Source organism: Chiloscyllium punctatum, chromosome 2 (assembly GCF_047496795.1).
Source record: "Chiloscyllium punctatum isolate Juve2018m chromosome 2, sChiPun1.3, whole genome shotgun sequence".
NCBI classification, from domain to species: domain Eukaryota; kingdom Metazoa; phylum Chordata; class Chondrichthyes; order Orectolobiformes; family Hemiscylliidae; genus Chiloscyllium; species Chiloscyllium punctatum.
In genome coordinates, this window is record NC_092740.1 from 69442831 (window position 1) to 69449471 (window position 6641).

Consider the following 6641-nt stretch of genomic DNA (forward strand, 5'->3'; position numbering starts at 1 on the left):
TGGCGTCATAATCCTCAGATATTTAATCAGCTTTCACAGATACATTAATGACATTAATGTCATTAATGTTATACCTCTCTCCATCAAGCATGATAAGACTGTGCATCCACCACATTTTCGTGGAAACACATGCACTCACTCCAATTAAATAATGGGCAGAGTGGAGCCACTTTTCAGCCTGCCACAAACTTGACATCTTCCTTGTCTATTTTGTGCTTGACTGCCATTACTTTCAGTTGAAACACAATTTTCCCATCCTTATTGGCATGTCTGATTGACAATTGAATTTGTCAACCCAGATGCTCTTCAGCAGAAAGACTGTCTACAGCTTTTTACTTTTCAATTACATCCTATCTACTTAGCACAGTGAAAGACACAAATAGTACCCCAAGATTTGCAGAAAAGCAGGAGGAAAAAGAGAGCTTAAAACAATCACTGGAGAATGTCATTTGGTAGCTTGCCACAAGATAAAAATTCATTTTGCTTGGGGTGATATATTAATGTTTTTAGAGTATTGGCTAACTAACAGAGGATCTGAAAAGTATGAGTCACTTTCAGGTTGGCAAGCTGTCATGCTGGAGGGCCACAAGGATCAGAGGTGGAACTCAACTATTTGCAAGTATTGGATGACTTAGTACATGGAGAGATCGGAGAATAAGTTGTGAGAAGGAGATGAAGGATCTGAACAGGGATACATCTTGGTGTCATCAGGTGGCAAAATGTTTGACAGCTCTAGAATAATGCAGGAAAAGTTGAGGTTATTCATTTGGCAGTAAGAAAAGAGAAATAGAATATTACTTAAGTTGAGAAACACTATACAGACTGTGGTACTACAAAGATCTGGGTCTCACTTAATCCAAAAAGCTAGCCTAAAGCTACACCAAATAACTTCTTGTCACCAGTTTTCCTTCCCTCCAATCTGAATATAATCAGCTCTTCCCTGTGCATACTCTCTCTGTGTATCAAGTTTTGTAAAATAATTCAGTAGTTTCTGAATTGTTTACAAACAGACTAGCAAACAAAGCAAAAGCATTTCTCTACCTATCTTCAATGGTGGAGGCAATTATGAAGGCAAATTGGATGTCAGCTGTTATTCTAAGGTGTTGGTGTGTAAAAGTAAGGAATTTTACTGCAACAGGGCATTGGTGAGTCTGCAGCTTAAGTACTGTGAAGAGTTTTTAGTTCCTTACTCTAGCAGGAGTTGCTCTTGCAATAGCAGTTCAGAGAAGGCTTACTTGACTGGTTTCTGGGATGAATGGCTTAACTTATGAAGAAAGGATGAACAATTGGGTGATACTCATTGGAGTGAATAAGTGATAATGTTATTTAAATACATAAGATTCTAAGGGGGATGTATACTGTTGCTGCTGGAAGAATGCTTCCTCTTGTGGGGGAAATTAGAACTAGGTGACAGATTTTAAAAATAAGAGATTGCCCATTAAAATGAGAGATGAGAAGGAATTTCTTCTCACAGACATTTTCGAAATTCTCCTCCACAGAGTAATGGAGAAATGTGTAATTTTACATTTTCAAGGTTGAGTTAGATTTTTGGTTGACAAAGGATTCAAAGGTAACAGGGACAAGCAGGAAAGTGGAGTTAAAGTCACAATCAGGCCAGCCATTATCTTACTAAATAGCATTGTCAGCTCAATGGGCAGAAAAGCCTCATCCTCCTCCTCTTTCTTAAGACTTGTCTGCTACTGAAATCTTCATCTAAGCCTTTATCAGCTTTACAATCAATTAATTGTGAGCCTTCCATCCCAGAAACTTGCCATCACACAGTTCACAAACTCACTACCCATATCCAATCATTCACCATGAACAATACACCCATCTTAATGCCCAACACTGACTCCGCATCTCCAATGATTCTAATTTAACAATTTTATTCATTCTATTAACTTCATCCAGTCTTTGTTCCACTGAAAACATTCTACGATGCACATCCTCATCCTTAATTTGTACCGCAGATATTATGCCCTCCTCCAAGACTCAATATATCTCACCAAGCAGATTGGTGCCCTTCACAAATATCTCCTCCTTGATTTTGCATATATTTTATTAACTCTAAAGTGCTTCTGGATTTTTTTTCCCACTTACAATTCACCTGTATAAATTGTACTTACAAGAGTATTAGTTTTCTGAACTAATTAGAGCACTATCCTTTTCAAACATTTTGATAGAATTATTTACATGAAGTAATCCATATAAACATGTATAAATAAACTTTAAAGGTAGTTCTAACCACAAAACATCATTCCAAATCAACTTAAGCCTTGTGATGTTGCACAGATCTTTCAAAATAAAAATAATTTAGTTCTACTTGTTTTGCACTTTCCTGTGTGAAACTACTGATTTTCTGATGGAATAGTACACCATGAAATGTCAGCGCAACTTCAAATGACACCTCTCATCCATAGAGAACTACACCATTACACATCTGAGCTACAAACACTGCATTTGAAAATAATAATGAAAAATACAGAATTGGAAACCAATTATTATCTAACATAAACATTTCACAGAACTGTAATAAATTTGAATTTAATATGTAACTACTGCACACTGAGCAATGGCAGATGCAATGACAAAATATTTCAAATTGCCCTTTTAGCATTTAATAAAACTCAAAATGCATACACATTATAGATTTAATGTAGCTGAGGTTTTCTCTACATCTTGTACATTTTCGTTATTCACTTGTTATAATGCTGAGAAATGTCAGAGGGCATTTTTATTCAAATCGCAATGGATATTACATTAAGAGAAATGTTTGATGAAACAATCTGTAATTATTGACTAAAAATTGAATGCAATACCAAAAACAAAATTATCAGTCTTTAATGTCCCCATTATATTTCAGTAAGCAGAACCACTTATATTGCTTCCTGTTAAGAGTTCTCGTCCTCTCCTGGCCCAATGTGGCACAAGGACTGCAACAGTATTTCCGAGTTCCTAAATTCCAGCTCCAACATTCAGCTTCATACATACTCATTTCAAACAAGGCCTCAGCTGCCCAGTGTTTGTCTCTGAAACTGTAAATAACAGGAAGAAACGTGCTGCCTACCGGCGACTATTCCTCCCTACCGCCTTCACACGTTTGCATATTTAAACACAGAGGTGTCATCATTCTTGTGTGTGTGTGTATGTGTGTGTTTTTCGAAATTATAAACGGTTCTTACTTATTGGAAAAAATACAGTGAATATAGATGCAGACCTTCCGGCAGTACAAGGCCTCGTTCTTCAACTGAGAGGCCGGCTCGCGCCGTCCGCGCGGCTCATTGGCGGTGATCAGTTAACGTCACTCAGTGAACCCGCCTTTTCATCGGATCAACGACCGACAGGAGATCTCAGGGATCTACCTGGGCCTGGAGACGTCGGTGTGGGGACTGGGGTGTACAAAGTTAAAAATCACACAACACTGGGTTATTGTCCAACAGGTTTAATTGGATCTACCTTGTTAACGTCGCCTTAGGAAAGATTTTGTTTTAAGTATTGGTGACCGTCTGTTACGGTAAGGTGAGAAACTTGGTGGCTGAGAGCAGGAGGAGCGCACAGCTGTTTGTGTTCGGTGATCTGAGATCAGTCTGGCCTTTTATAAATCTCTCTCCTTTCTCCTGTTGTTATGTTTCTGCATTTATATTCATCACCCCTGCCCCCCACCGGTCCTCTGCAGAACCTGTCTCTTTACATTGTATTTATTGTGTTTATTAGTTTTGGATCACATTTGTTTCGTCTGACCTTGTTTTTCTATATTTTCAGCGTGATCTCTTGCAATACAGGTATATCTTTCGCCGATAAATTTTCATAGTCGAATGAAAGCAAAATACTGTAGATGCTGAAACTTTTGAAGAATCAGTCTGGATTCGAAACATTCATTCTCTTTTCTATTTCCACATATTCTCGCAGATCTGAGTGTTTCTTTTTCTGCCGTTTTCTGTCTAATTTATCTCTTAAAAATTGTATACCCGGGCCCTGGTCTCTGTGTATTGCTTAACTCCTAGACCATGTTAAACTTTATCGTTGTGATCCTGATGAAGGACTTTTGCCCGAAACGTCGATTTTCTTGCTCCTCGGATGCTGCCTGACCGGTTGTGCATTTCCAGCACCACTCTGATCATCACTGACTCACTCACTCACTCACTGTCTAGATAATAGAACTGTCACATACTAAGAGTTAAAAATCACACAATACCAGGTTATAGTCCAACAAGTGTATTTGGAAGCACTAGATTTTGGAGCACTGCTCCTTCATCAGGTGATTGTGAAGAATAAGATTGTGAGACACAGAATTTATCGCAAATGTTTATAGTCTGATGTGACTGAAATTATATATTGAAAAAGACCTGGATTGTTTGTTAATTCTTTCATCTTTTAGAATGACCATGTTGAGAATGACCAACATGGTCATTCTAAAAGATGAGAGCCTTAACAAACAATCCGGGTCTTTTTTTCATTATCTAATTTCAGTGACAGAATTTATAGCAAAAGTTTACAGTGTGATGTGTCTTACAATCTTATTCTCCACAATCACCTGATGAAGGAGCAGCGCTCCGAAAGCTAGTGCTGCCAAATAAACCTGTTGGACTATAACCTGGTGTTGTGTGATTTTTAACTTTGTATACCCCAGTCCAACACCGGCATCTCCAAATCAATACTAAGAGTTGTTTACCAAGTGCCTAATACGTTACAAGCCATCAGTTGCAGAACTCTCCATAACTTTGAAGCAACTCACTTTGCACAGCTGGTGAGAAAACATTGATCTATGATATATTTGCTGCTGCAAATCATTTCCTAGATATCAAACATGAAAGTAAGCAAAAACTTATTCGGGATTGGATTGCAAGCAAACATAAAGATGCTGCTGAACCTTTGACAAATATATATATTCATACAAATGGAGGACTTGTTATAAAAGGGTTGGAGAAATGTGAATCATTATGAATATCTGAATCTTGTTCAATCATCTCCAATGAATTTCTTAAACTGCTCCGAATCTTTACACTGTTTTTGTTTGTCTTGTCCAGGAAATCACATGCCTACTGATGAAGTGGGCGGAGCAGAATTTGTACTGGTGGATTTGTTTAGTGATGTGGAGCAGAATTTGTACTGGTGGATTCGTTTAGTGATGTGAACAGGATTAATAATTCAATTATCTTTTTTATATCATTTAAAATTTAAGCCCCACTGTTGCAATCACCAAGTGTTAGAAGCGCATTTCTTACGTCTGTTGTGTTCTTAATAAACACAAATTTCTTTACCACTTGTTTTGTCATCTACTGACTTTTTTCTGGCAAAGAGAAATAAGTCTTTTGAATCAGGATGGCTACAGAATAAATCAAACTTTTGTCACAATGTAATCCAATTATTAAAAAAGTACTGTAATTTAGATGTGTCCCTGTCACTGGTTGGTGAATTTGTTCCCTTTTTTTCCATCAGATATGGTAGTATGCCTAGACAAATAATCTTGTGCAGTTTTAGTTAAATAAATTGAAGCAGCTTTTCAATATATGTATTGGTGAGTCCTTCAGACAAGGCTCTTCCTAACTCCCTATCTTCTAATTTTTGTGCAGTTTTGATCTCCTTGTCTGAGGAAGGGTGTTGTGGCTTCAGAGGGAGTGCAACTAACACTAAAGAACAAAGAACCATAATGTTTCGAAGAAAGAGTTAGTTATAGTTCTTAGGGCTAAAAGGATAAAAAGGCGTGAGGAAAAAGAACAAACAAGATACTATATTGGATGATCAACCATAAACAAATTGAATGAAGGAGAAGGCTGGAAAGGCTGAATGGCCTCCCCCTATTTTCTGTGTTTCTGTGGACTATTGTGGGTAGGGTAATTAAGCAGAGTCGACATAGTTTTGTGAAAGGGAAATCCTCTTTAACTAATTTATTGCGTTCTTTTGAGGAAGTAATAAACAGAGAAAATAAAAATGTATACTGAGATTTCCAAAAGACTTTCAAAAGATGTCAAGTCGTACACTTCTGCACAAAAATAAGAACCTAGTGTATGGAGTAACTGATTAGCCTGCACAGAGAACTGTTCAATGGTAAATAGGTAATTCTTTGCAGGTTGTAATTAGCAGAATGCCACAGAGATTACAAACAAAAGCAGACATTGCTGGAAACGCTCAGCAGATCTGGGAGCAGCTGTATCGAGAAATCAATGTTTCAGGTCAAGTGACCCTTCCGCAGAACGTTTTTACAGTATCTACAGTTGTCTCAGCTTTTATTTGCCTCAGAGATTAGTGCTGGGCCTCAACTATTTATAACCTACATTAATGACTTGGATGAAGGGACTTTATTGTCGTGAAATTTACTGCTGACAGAAAGGTAGACGAGTATTTTGTTAAGGTAGGATAAAGAGATTACAAAGAATAATAAGTTAATTGAAGGGACAAATATTTGGCAGATGGTCTATAATGTGGGAGAGTGTGAATTTGTCTGCTTTGGCAGTAAGAATAAAAGAGGTTTTATTTCAGTTAAAGAAAACTGCAGAACTTGATAGTTCTGAGGGATTTGGATAATCTTGATCCTTGCACAAATTATTAGTGCAGGTACTGCAAGTGATTTAGAAAGGCAAATGAAATGTTGGTGTTATTACAAGGAAAAAGTATAAAAGTCAAACAGTGTTGCTGTAACT

General features: G+C 37.3%; 1 protein-coding gene across 5 annotated transcripts in view; it reads right to left on the reverse strand.

Annotated features, from left to right (window-relative positions):
- Window positions 1–3287, reverse strand: part of fbxl17 (F-box and leucine-rich repeat protein 17) — a 782194-nt gene extending 778907 nt beyond the window's left edge. For 3 of the 5 annotated variants that reach the window (XM_072583627.1, XM_072583633.1, XM_072583632.1), the window contains exon 1: window positions 3183–3284. The gene's annotated coding sequence lies outside the window, so the exon portion shown is untranslated. Of the gene's footprint in view, window positions 1–3067; window positions 3155–3182 lie in introns of those variants that run through there. The other 2 variants (XM_072583628.1, XM_072583631.1) reach the window with 2 other exon arrangements.
- Window positions 3288–6641: the final 3354 nt, after the last annotated feature.